We start from the raw sequence: 13,736 nt of genomic DNA on the forward strand, positions 1-13,736 counted from the left end.
CCAACATCACTGCCTTCTCTGGTTTCGGCTCTTGAGGGAGAATGAGCCGTCATTCCTCCACAGACATTTAGACACGTCACTGAAAGCGTGCCCGGCAGTGTTCAAGACGTCATAAAGCCGTAGGTTATGCGCACCCCATGTTAATGTCCACAATAGGTGCCCAGGTACTTTTGATCATATGGTGTATCTGCAGCTCAACAGGTCAACAAGCCGTCTCAAAAACGCCATTATTTCTCTCTAGAGGAGCACTGTCCAGGTCTCCGTGTTCACTTCAAACCACATTCCACAACGATAATTAATTATTAGTGTCTTCTACCCTAATCTGTCGTGCTGTCACTATCATATAACCACTAATCACTCCTACAAACGCCATTACATCTTCCTCACACAACACTGTCCTTCAACCCTTACAACACCCTCATTGGCATTGTAGCGAGAAGGAAGTGCTTCTCTGGACGGCATCACTAACCTGGTGTCTTGCTGCTTCAGTGAGTCCCTCATAGCACAGTAGTAGCGCTCAGTCGCCAAGTTCCGTGTAGGTGGTGATCCTGCTGAATTGGAGTGTTTAGGGATGCCAGTTGTTAATTGTCAAAAACGTTTGTACTAGACTTGTTTTAATACAGAAATTGCTTTGTCACACACGTCACAGAATCAGCAATTGCAGTATGGCGGCTCTGGACTACGCCTTTATATTCGACCCTTTACACACATTAACACAGTTTTACATAATGATAGACACTGCGCACGACACGTGGCGTTCTGATAACTAATAGCTTTACTTTCTAGCTTGTTTAACATCTTAAATATGCACTCGCGACCGTTCTTTTAGTGCCGCCCCATTTACTCGACCGTGCGTTATGAATGGCTCCTCACGACTAACTCGCCCTGTCTTCCCAAAGGACAAGAGAGACCACCCCACCTTTCTCCCTCAGCCAATAAGGACACTTCTCTCGTTCCCTCCATATATATATATACTCAGATTGTAAGATCCTACTCCCGAAGAGTTGGATCTTGCTCCTACTGAGGTTGCACAACATTGCCTCCTATGATTTCATCACTAACGCTCCTTGCTGACGCTTAATTGTCAAATGTACATGTAACCTAGCTGCTACTGAGCATTCCCGATCGCATAAATATGCATAATACTTGGCTTAAACACGTGAAGGGAATGCACATAGGCATTACAGCCTATCCATCTCCCTGTTCCTCCGATTTAACATCGATATAGTACTTACACATATACACTGAAGCACCAAAGAAACTGGTATAGGTATAACTATTCAAATGCAGAGATATGTAAACTGTCTTGCGCAGTTGTTAGATCGGTTACTGCTGCTGTAATGGCAGGTTATTAAGTTTAGTTTAGTTTAGTTATGTCATGTTCCATAGATCATTTTCCCGATTATTTTATCGATATGATGAGGAACAAGTCAGATTATAAGATATATATATACACACATGAATAGTGCTAATATTAATATTACTGAAATTTTTAGTTCTACATTTAGAGTTACAATTTTTTTTACGCTTTCTGAAACAGAAACTCGTCCATGGAGTAGAAGGAGTTGTCAAAAAGAAATGATTTTAAGCTCCATTTAAAACTTGATCTGCTACCTGCCACACACTGACTGAAGTAAGTTTGAATGTGGTGTTATAGTCAGCGCACGAGTGATGGGACACAGCATCTCTGAGGTAGCGATGAAGTGGGGACTGTCCCGCATGATCATTTCACGAGTGTACCGTGAATACCAGGAATCCGGTAAAACAACAGGTCTCCGGCATCACTGCAGCTGGATAAAGATCCTGTTAGAACAGGACCAACGACGACTGAAGAGAATTGTTCAACATCACAGAAATGCACAACCCTTCCGCAAATTGGTGCACTTTTCAGTGCTGGGCCAACTTACGAACCACTCAACGAAACATCGTCGGAAGGCCCACTCGTGTAGCCTTGATGGCTGCACGACACAAAGCTTTGCGCCTCGCCTGGGCCCATCAACACCGAGATTGCACTGTTGATGACCGGAAACATGTTACCTGGTCGGACAAGTCTCGTTTCAAATTGTATCGAGAGGATGTAGGGGTATGGAGACAACATCATGAATCCATGGACCCTGCATGTCAGCAGGGGACTGTTAAAGCTGGTGGAGGCCCTGTAATGAGTGGGACGTGTGCAGTTGGAGTAATATGGGACGCCTGATACGTCTAGATACGACTCTGACAAGTGACAAGTACGTAAGCATCCTGTCTGATCACCTGCATCCATTCATGTCCATTGGGCATTCCGACAGCCTTGGGCAATTCCAGTAGTACAATGCGACACCCCACACGTCCAGAGTCGCTACAGAGTGGTTCCAGGAACATTCTTCTGAGTTTAAACACTTCCGCTGGCCAACAAACTCCGCAGACATGAGCTTTAATTAGCATATCTGGGATACCTTGCAATGTGCTGTTCAGAAGAGATCTCCACCCTCTCGTGCTCTGTTCGCATTGCTTGGTTGAAGTGACTGACGGTCAGTTAACCCAAGTGAGATAGGGAGAGGACAGAAGAGACCAGGCGTACGTTTCCAATCAGAACCCGGGCTACCCCAGTAGTGTTTCAGTTCGTATACGGCAGGAAAATTTATTTTGTTATCTATTTGGTTATTACTCACAAAGATTAACGGTAAATAAGCTGCCATCTGCGCTAAATTGTTTTAAATTTTTTTACAGATGTGTAAATTAACTGTATGTCAAAGTGCCATTATTAGACGCACGATAATTTTTCTACGTGTATTTAGGGGATTTTCAAATAACATTATTTATATTATCTGAAATACGCAAATTTTCTGTATGTGTGTAAATGATGTACGTGTACACTGAAGATCCAAATAAACTGGTACAACTGTCTAAGATCGTGTAGGACCCCCTCGAGCACGCAGAAGTGCCGCAACACGACATGGCATGGACTCGACTAACGTCTGAAGTAGTGCTGGAGGGAACTGACATCATGGATCCCGCAGGGCTGCCCATGCGATATTAGGCAGTTGTACCAGTTCATTTGCCTCTTCAGTGTACATGTACAACATTTACACACATACAGAAAATGTTAATGTTTCAGATAATATAAATAATGTTATTTAAAATCACCTAAACACTCGCAGAAAATTCTCGGGCGTCTAACGTCACACTTTAACATACCGCTAATTTACACATCTGTAAAATTTTTTCCAGATGGCACTTTACTTACCGTTACTCTTTGTGAGTAATGACAAATAGATAGCAAAATAAATTTTCCTGCGGTACACGAACTGAAACACTACTGGGGTAGCCCGCGTTGTGACTGGAAACGAACACTGGTCTCTTCTGTCCTCTCCCTATCTCACTTGGGTTAACTAACCGTCCGTCACTTCAACCAAGCAATACGAACAGTGTCTTCAGAATGTTTTCAGCTAGACAGGCTGAAGTAAACAACCTACCTGTATTAGGTAACCAATGAATTTATCATGCAGAAGTAATATATTACAAAGTTGATTGGTTTTCTTTGGAAGCCCAGGGGGCACCTTCTATAGTACATAGCCCAAGTTACATACAGCTTCATTTTAAATAGAATGGTCCCAAGTTAGGTGACAGCCCTGAGAGGCACCCACATGCCTTGCTCATACTGTGGCATCAAGCAGTCAGGCCTGCAAGATGAGTGGTCTGCCAAGCGAGTGGATTCATTCTTAATTTATCGAGTAACATGAACTCTCGTACTCACAATTTAAGTTACAAGTTATCCTCCTATATGATTAATACACAACGGAAACACGCATCTGACTATCAATAATTTACAGAACTCTGACTGTACACTACGCACTGGCAATACCACATTTTCTTTTTTGTCTTTTATTTAACAGCTTTTGTCAACACGTGGCCACCGCACACATTATAAATTCGGGACATTATGACAACATACAATTCGAAGTAAAAGTCCACCAATCTTTTTCTTTTCACTATCTTATTTATTCCGATAAATTCTCTAACCTAAACACACAAATTCTACAACCTACAACAATAACACATAAGAAATTCCGCCCAGTGGGCATGACTTTACAATGGTGAATCTCTATATTATGGTCTCGTAATTACTTTTAACGCTACAGTGCACTTTCTGGATAGGATGGTGGATCTTTTATTATACCTCACACTTCGACTCTCACAATCATCATCACTAAACTTTCCCCCAGACCAAGCGGTACCGAAGGAACAAGCATAACCCACTAATCTTTTGAAACTACCTCGCTACTCTCCCATGCAAACCACACATACCCAAATTACATGACATACACCACACTACAACATGAAATACTACACAGAAAATGGTCACAACATTATCACTTTCCGCTTTCCCACTTCAATTAATATTTATCCCAGTTTCACACGACACTGCCCCACTTCGTAATTCAACTTTCCTACTATGAACTCTGGAGATATATGCACGTCTTCCTGTGCAATGCAAGCCAAGTGGCGTTGCTGGATAGACGGCCGACTCACCTTGATTCTCTCTCAGAGTTTAAATCAAGCGTCACACGGAATCATATCACGCAAAGTAATATTAAGAACATCACACACGCGAGTCCTCAACTGATACCATGGACGAGTACTTCTCTTTATCCTTTGCCTCATACACAGATTGCGACTCACACAGTACTCACCACGTGGAAGTACTCGTCTCTAATTTCAAGTCCTGCACACGCCATTTCTTAAATATTTCAACTTATGGTACACACGCTATTTCTTAAATATTTCAACTTATTGTACACACGCTAGTAATTCAGCTTAACTTAAGCACACGGTAGTATTTCAACTTATTGCTACACGTGGTTTCATTGTGACCGTTGGTCACTTCTGAAGATTCCTACAATCCCATTAATATTACCTGCCTGACATTTAATTCTCCCCACAAAAGTTCCTGAAATAGAGAAATTAATATTTCAAACTACTCTTAAATATTCCACATGCATACCATGTCTCCACTCTTTCATCATTACGAAGCACAACTAAAACAGGTCTTAACAGCACAAGATCCAGCGGCAGAGTGCTGAAACATGGCCGTTCTTTTAGGTTCTCTCACACCTCTGTCGAAGTGGGGGGAGCACCTTCTTACCGTATTGGTCAGCCACATTTCAGGCGCTCAAAGCTCAGGCAAATTTCATCTCTTTGGTGCCACCAAAGGTGGCCAAAGGATCGACTCAAAGATGATCATATATTCACATTCACTATCTGCGGTTAGCAGACGACCATACATTCATTCATTTCACAGATCTCACCAAACTGGATGTAGGGATTTACTTTGTGGGAGTGCACATGTGATCAATTAAATAAATAAATTGTCATTCTTTCCCACACTGGTATCCGGCTTCACTGTATTAATTGAAATTGAGTTATTTTACAAAAAAAAATGTGTTCTTCTGACAAAAATAATGAAGTATGTTGTACCTATTTTCAATGTCGGGCGGTACTGTACCCTTTCACCACCGGCTACCCATGCAGAAAAAAATGGCACGGTACTATCCTTGCAATGCGAGGGCAGTTCTGAACATTTTTTTAAGAAAGCTGTATTAGTACAAACGTAGCAAGTCATCAAAATAACCAGGAGGAGACCTTAGCCCTTGGTGACCTCAAATAGACGAGCAAATGCTGTTACTTTACCAAAGTATTGACACAGTTGTTCCATTATTGTACTCTCCACAATCCGGAGTAACGTACACATACAAGTTTGCAACAATCCACATTACAAATAAAGCATTACATCACACAAATAAAAAATAATATTGAGATAAAAATTTGCTCAGTTACTGGGCTCTTCGTTATTTTTATGAGTAATCCAAACTTTACTAATTCTATGACAAATAAAAAAAATACTAATTGTACTCGTGAAATTCTAAATAGCTCACCGTCCAAACACAGAACAAGTAATCTGACATTCATAAATTGCGTTGTAATAGTCTTTACACGGCAATGTCTAAATACAAAACAAAATCAACAAAAGAAAAAAAATTTCATACACTAGTTACACGTAGAAGTCAGGCTCCATATCAATACACGCAATAAATAGTTAGCAATAAGTGCTTGAATCCACCAGTAGCTCTCGTATCTTACTCTACTGCTCATTTCTCTATTGTTACATATTTAGACGACAAGAACTTGCATTTCGACTAGCCTTCGTTACACTTTAATGTGAAATATCACCACTGTGATAATGAAAATAAGTGGCTTGTCAACACACCAACAAGATCATTACTGTCCACGACATCAAAATGCATCAATTCATTCCGATATTTGTTGTGCAATGCAAACTCATGTCCCCTGTGACAACCTTACTGACCAATGCAACAAGGGCCGCTAAATTACTATTACACCACTGGCTAATAATTAAAGCATCATTGTACCAAATATTCTAATAAACATGCTACGTGAACTGATAACCCAGAACAAACAAAAAACAAGCACTAACTATTCTAAACACAAATGTTAATGAAATACAATTACACTTGCTGTCCCTTCAGGAATGAAACACATAAAAAAATTTACACAATTACAAGTACAAATACATTATTCCCTATCTTGCGAGTCACACGGAATCATTTCATTCTGTGATTTTCTTGGGGTCTAAAAAGTTGCTGACAGGTTCCCTAGAAACACTGTCTCGGTGTCAAAACTCTCCCATGGTTACCCGGACGAAAGTCTTTAAGTCACTCAAATCGGCATTTTGAACACGCACTGAACAGTAAACTGTATCTCACATTAAACACAAATGTCATAGTCACACTCAGCGTACCATCCACACGAATCTGGTCGTCCAGAAATGGCCCTACAACTACTATTACCCACGGTTCTGTCCTTTCAGTTCATGGCGTAATTAAAAGTCGTAAGTTCCAACAAACAGCACTTATTCCTGCACCAATTCAAGAAATGTCTCCTACTACAATTGCAAATGTCAATGTCCCACTTTAGTTTCTTGCGTTCATACAATAATTTGTCACCAAACGACAACTGTCCTCTTCAAGTATACCAAGCGTCCCACATGCAATTCACAAAGCACACTTAACAAGTCACTGCCAAAAGTTTATGGATCCCACCGTTCAGTGGTCATGACAAAAAACGATCGTCCTGTCTGCTAAAGACAAAATCTTTTTCACCACTCACAATGTGGAAACACCAGTCCTTCACTTTCCAACTTATGGAGACATACGAGCAGTCATCTTGCTTCACGGCTCCACAGTCCAGTACTAGTTAATAGTTGCTGGTAACAAATGCCCGCCGGGCTCTGCCGCGCGTCGTCCTTTCTGCCGTGGCGCCGCTGCGCGCGCCGTTGAGCAGAAGAAACCACCCGCTGTTGCCTCCGCGGGATACTTTCCCCAGTCTTAAGGGTGGCGGAACTTATGAATGGCAAGTGTTACGTGCGTGTCGCCCCAGGCTGTTGACCTGCTGTAGCGGGCGCGTGGAGTGTACCCCGTCCGGCAGTGGAGTGGGGAGTGCCGCAGCTCTGTCGCCCGTCGCCATGGCTACGTCAGCTCGGCCCGCTAGCAGTATGGGCGTTACGACACCCAATCAGTCAGACCCTTCTGTGCATCTCGCAACATTACAGACAAAAGGATATATTTAATTGGTAATAAAAGAATCTTTGTTCTAAAAAACATAAAACTATACACCCTAGTTTTCTACACATACAACATCAACATTTATCCCTTTTCTATATACAGCCCACACTTGTGCTATTGATTGTACCTGTCGTCCCTCATACAAAACATGACAGTGTAAAAAAAAAAAAACAACAAAAGGAGTAATAAGCAATCTATACTGCTCATGATTACAATATCAAATAGTAGGCCTATCACAATGAAAATATTAGAAACTGTTGATTCTAATACTACAATATACAATGAACTTTTGTGCTTGTGACAGACTGAAATTAATATCTCTTTATATATTTTACCTTTTTTTATTATATATAACAACATTTCTAGGACACGTGTGTACCATCCACATGATGTCAGATCCTGACCTGCCATCGAGGTTCATCCAAATCAAACAATACACAATAATGTTTTAGTGACAGATCGGTAGCATCTCCTTTACAGGAGTGTGCGCATTGATCACACTACTCTACGACTCTCACTCACCAGACATCACATTTTCCTTCTCATTCAATCCATTAATACACTAACAGAATAGGTCTAGAAGTCAGCTAACCTTAACACCACCACACTCACGACAACATACCATACCTTTGCTCCCTTATACTCATAACACCACCACACTCACAACATACCATACCTTTGCTCCCTTATACTCAACCACATAACACATGAAGCTGTTTCGGAGATAGCATTCCAGTCTCCGAATTCGTCCTTTCACTCTGGCACCTCTCTCCATCGGCTTACCTCTGCATTCGCTTTACCGACTATTCCTCCTGCTGAATATCACTTTAGAATTGCGACATTTCATCTAAGAACAAAAAATACACAAATTATTCCTCCTGCAAAATAACTGTACACATTATTGGTACCGTTTTGATTAGTTATACTGGTACCAGGCTTCAATAACAACAAAAAATATTATTTTTGCCAAATCGCAAATGTTATGCTAAGAATTAGATCTACACTTATATAACATCTTACGTCAGTATTCCACAACGTTCACCATCTGGATCTCATACTCCCTTTATGTCCTTTCACATTGTGCAGTTGTCCTCATCTCTTCATTCGTATTTCGGCTCTCCATCCGTCCATTACTCCATCATTTCCTGGTCTTCCTTCGCCATTGGCATCAATCTCTATTGCAGCATACACAGGCCTCTCTGTAACATACATCTAAGACATCTCCACATTATTAATTCTACTCACCTTTATTTACCACTGTTTCATCACGTCGAATCTCTATTTATTAATCACACTGCTCCACGTCGCTTCTCTCCTTATATATCACCTTTATCCACTTCTATTTATCACGTCGCTTCTCTATCTACCATCTTTATCCACTCATTAATCATCACGTCGTTTCTGCTTGATCCTTATTCATATGACAAAAAATACGTACATACACCACTCTGTCGACTCCTGTTCAGGACTCATTCGACCAGTCTATTCCGTCATACTTCCAGACATCCCGCCTGAAAATTCTTATGTTCGATTTGACTCTGCACAACGTTACACACCACAAATAAATACACTGACTATCTACCATAAATTGCCTACTTTAGATCTATCCTTAACTTTTCCATAATTTGATGTTAGAAATGTGATGAAGCCCACGAAATTGTTTTCCCTTGATCGCCTCAATCAGTACAGCATTTTCATGGACAATCCGCCTCACTCTGAATGGTCCACTATACACAGTAAAGAATTTGCTAGTTAGGAATCTAAGTTTACATGAAAATTAAATGTGTGCAGAAAATATACAAGCTGGGAGAGATGGGACAGCCCAAGTGTTAGAAACTTTGGTGCTAGTGGTCTCTTTCCCTAACACCAGATTCCGAACATCCATACGCAGCACCCCATAACTGTCGCTATGACAATGACATACTACCGATCAGATGGCATCTAATTTAAAAACTTCGATCACATTACTGATGTTACCTGTAACAGCAGTATAAACGTACCCTGTTCCATACACATCACAATGTTTACTTTTTACATTACGTGTTAAGTACCTGCAATAGTCAAATTGCACTAATTATACTGGACTCATTGGCATTATTACATAACATTTTAGCAACTGGTTTCTTTGAGGAAACAGTCCTTTTACTTTACTGTTCGAAATAAAAATTTGCAAATTTTGCTCTGAGAGACCAGCCTAACAGATGCCATTACTGGTGTTTTATTCTCTGATCAGAAGTATGGTATTTGCACTCCTACATATCAGTAGAGTATGTCTGCTACATAGACAATTTTCAGTGCCAGCTGCATGTGTTTTAAGGTAAGATGCTAAGGGCTGATATGTTGGATTAGTTTCTCCTATCCTTCAATCTATTACGACAAGAAAGAACAGCCTGGATTCCATGCTCTTCTGTCATTCTGATAGTTCCTGCCGTTCCTGTCCTCGACACTATGTGACCTATGAGTCGTGTCTCTGTTCACAATGTTGCTCTCATTACCCAATTCTTGTAACAAGTGCCGGAGTGACGCGGAATCGTCTAAGCCTCTGCCTGCCATCACTATACCTCTGCGCAATTTCACTGGCAACTTCGTTGTGCAGATCCTAATGAACTCCCCAGGTTCGTATGTCACATCCAAATATCTGTTTCGTCTGAACATTTCCTGATAGCACGACACTGAATCCCTTATACCATCTTCGTTACGATTTGGCATCATCAATATGCTTTGCGTAACCTGGTCCTGCTTACTTTTCGACCAGAATTCATTTAAATAGCTACTACAGTCTTTAATAACTTCCTGCATTTTCGCTCTAGCCTCGTCCCTCAAATGGTTACACACAAACTTCATTTTGAGGGGCAGTCCCCACGATGAAGGTAATGAATCTTGAAATTGAGAAAGCCTTGGACTATACCCAGTTGGGTCTGCCACCTGTTTTATCCGACACAACCGTTCTTCTGACTCTCTGAATTCGTCTTCCTCTTTCTGCCTATTTTCGCTTTTTGAGTTTATCTCACTCTCCCTCTGCAATCTACCTGGTGGTGTGTCACCTTCGCTACTGCACGCTAATTGCAACTGTGCTAGTTCTTCCCTATGTTTCCTATTCGTTTCTAATTGTGCCTCTTTAAACTGTAATAGTGATTGTATCTCCTACTGGTCGGCGTAAACCTCTCGCTGCATACTGTCAGAGCCTGTTTCGCCTCTTATACTGATCTTTTCTACATCTGCGCTAATCGTATTCATTCTGGCCACTACCTCCGCAACTTCATCCCTGTGTTTATTTAGCGCCATTTCCTGCCGTGTGACTTGAGCTTCCACGCTGTCTAATGCCCCTTGTTTATCTGCAAGTAAGTCCTCCACTATCTCTTTGATTCGCTCATCCGGCCACACGCCCCTATGTTCTGTAATATCGCTCTCTATTGTACTTATTCGTACCTCCAAATTATTAGCTTTTTCTTTCACGGCGTCACAAACTTGCTTCAACGAACCCAGATTCTTCTCCCTCTCATCTAACTGATTATTAACTGCGGGCAGACGCTCATCGATAACTGTGTGTAGCTTCCTCATTGCCTCTTTATTTCCCTTATCCAATGCCTCCATACTTTCCTTACTACCTTTATCCATCACTTCCCATCTTTCCTTATTATCTCTATCCATCACGTCCAATATTTCATTAAACTCCCTATCTCTCTCCTTAGCCTCCCTATCTCTCTCCTTAGTCTCCCTATCTCTCTCCTTAGCCTCCCTGTCTCTCTCCTTAGCCTCCCTATCCATCTTCTGTAAAAACTGCAGTATCACATTGTCATTTGCTACTTTCGACGCGCTCACCTCGTTCGCCTGAGAAACTGTAGCCTCGCCAAGGGTAGCTTCACTTTCACTGCATACCTGACCTAGTCCCGGCTCGCCCGCGTCGTCGGGAAAAGTCCCCAATTGTGAACAAAGTCCGCCACATAAAGGATCACCCAGCTGCGGTCCACTGAACAATACAGCCCCTTCCGAGTGTTTGTCTTCCTCGCTCATTAACCCATGCTGCACTGCTACGTTCACGCCAGAATCGCTATTCTCCATGGTGACTACACTTTTCGACTGCGACCTAGTTACTACGGACATTACGCAAAAAAATTATACAATGATCTTCCAGCGTTGGGCGATATAGCAATTAATTACATAAAAAAATAAAAGATCCTCACGAATCCAGAAAGACATTGCAAACAGAAAAAAAATTTACTCCCTAACGCTATCACAATACATTCCATTAAAAAAATCTTAACAGCAAACCCTAACAGCAAAATAACCTGGCAAAATATATCCTGGCAAAAAAAATATCCTGGCAAAAAATATCCTGACAAAGGAATCCTGGCAGGGTCGAAATTATGAGAGGCACCAACATGCCTTGCTCATACTGTGGCATCAAGCAGTCAGGCCTGCAAGATGAGTGGTCTGCCAAGCGAGTGGATTCATTCTTAATTTATCGAGTAACATGAACCCTCGTACTCACAATTTAAGTTACAAGTGATCCTCCTATATGATTAATACACAATGGAAACACGCATCTGACTATCAATAATTTACAGAACTCTGACTGTGCACTACGCACTGGCAATACCACATTTTCTTTTTTGTCTTTTATTTAACAGCTTTTGTCAACACGTGGCCACCGCACACATTATAAATTCGGGACATTATGACAACATACAATTCGAAGTAAAAGTCCACCAATCTTTTTCTTTTCACTATCTTATTTATTCCGATAAATTCTCTAACCTAAACACACAAATTCTACAACCTACAACAATAACACATAAGAAATTCCGCCCAGTGGGCATGACTTTACAATGGTGAATCTCTATATTATGGTCTCGTAATTACTTTTAACGCTACAGTGCACTTTCTGGATAGGATGGTGGATCTTTTATTATACCTCACACTTCGACTCTCACAATCATCATCACTAAACTTTCCTCCAGACCAAGCGGTACCGAAGGAACAAGCATAACCCACTAATCTTTTGAAACTACCTCGCTACTCTCCCATGCAAACCACACATACCCAAATTACATGACATACACCACACTACAACATGAAATACTACACAGAAAATGGTCACAACATTATCACTTTCCGCTTTCCCACTTCAATTAATATTTATCCCAGTTTCACACGACACTGCCCCACTTCGTAATTCAACTTTCCTACTATGAACTCTGGAGATATATGCACGTCTTCCTGTGCAATGCAAGCCAAGTGGCGTTGCTGGATAGACGGCCGACTCATCTTGATTCTCTCTCAGAGTTTAAATCAAGCGTCACACGGAATCATATCACGCAAAGTAATATTAAGAACATCACACACGCGAGTCCTCAACTGATACCATGGACGAGTACTTCTCTTTATCCTTTGCCTCATACACAGATTGCGACTCACACAGTACTCACCACGTGGAAGTACTCGTCTCTAATTTCAAGTCCTGCACACGCCATTTCTTAAATACACTCCTGGAAATTGAAATAAGAACACCGTGAATTCATTGTCCCAGGAAGGGGAAACTTTATTGACACATTCCTGGGGTCCGATACATCACATGATCACACTGACAGAACCACAGGCACATAGACACAGGCAACAGAGCATGCACAATGTCGGCACTAGTACAGTGTATATCCACCTTTCGCAGCAATGCAGGCTGCTATTCTCCCATGGAGACGATCGTAGAGATGCTGGATGTAGTCCTGTGGAACGGCTTGCCATGCCATTTCCATCTGGCGCCTCAGTTGGATCAGCGTTCGTGCTGGACGTGCAGACCGCGTGAGACGACGCTTCATCCAGTCCCAAACATGCTCAATGGGGGACAGATCCGGAGATCTTGCTGGCCAGGGTAGTTGACTTACACCTTCTAGAGCACGTTGGGTGGCACGGAATACATGCGGACGTGCATTGTCCTGTTGGAACAGCAAGTTCCCTTGCCGGTCTAGGAATGGTAGAACGATGGGTTCGATGACGGTTTGGATGTACCGTGCACTATTCAGTGTCCCCTCGACGATCACCAGTGGTGTACGGCCAGTGTAGGAGATCGCTCCCCACACCATGATGCCGGGTGTTGGCCCTGTGTGCCTCGGT

The sequence above is a fragment of the Schistocerca piceifrons genome, chromosome 4, assembly GCF_021461385.2.
Source record: "Schistocerca piceifrons isolate TAMUIC-IGC-003096 chromosome 4, iqSchPice1.1, whole genome shotgun sequence".
Taxonomy (NCBI): domain Eukaryota; kingdom Metazoa; phylum Arthropoda; class Insecta; order Orthoptera; family Acrididae; genus Schistocerca; species Schistocerca piceifrons.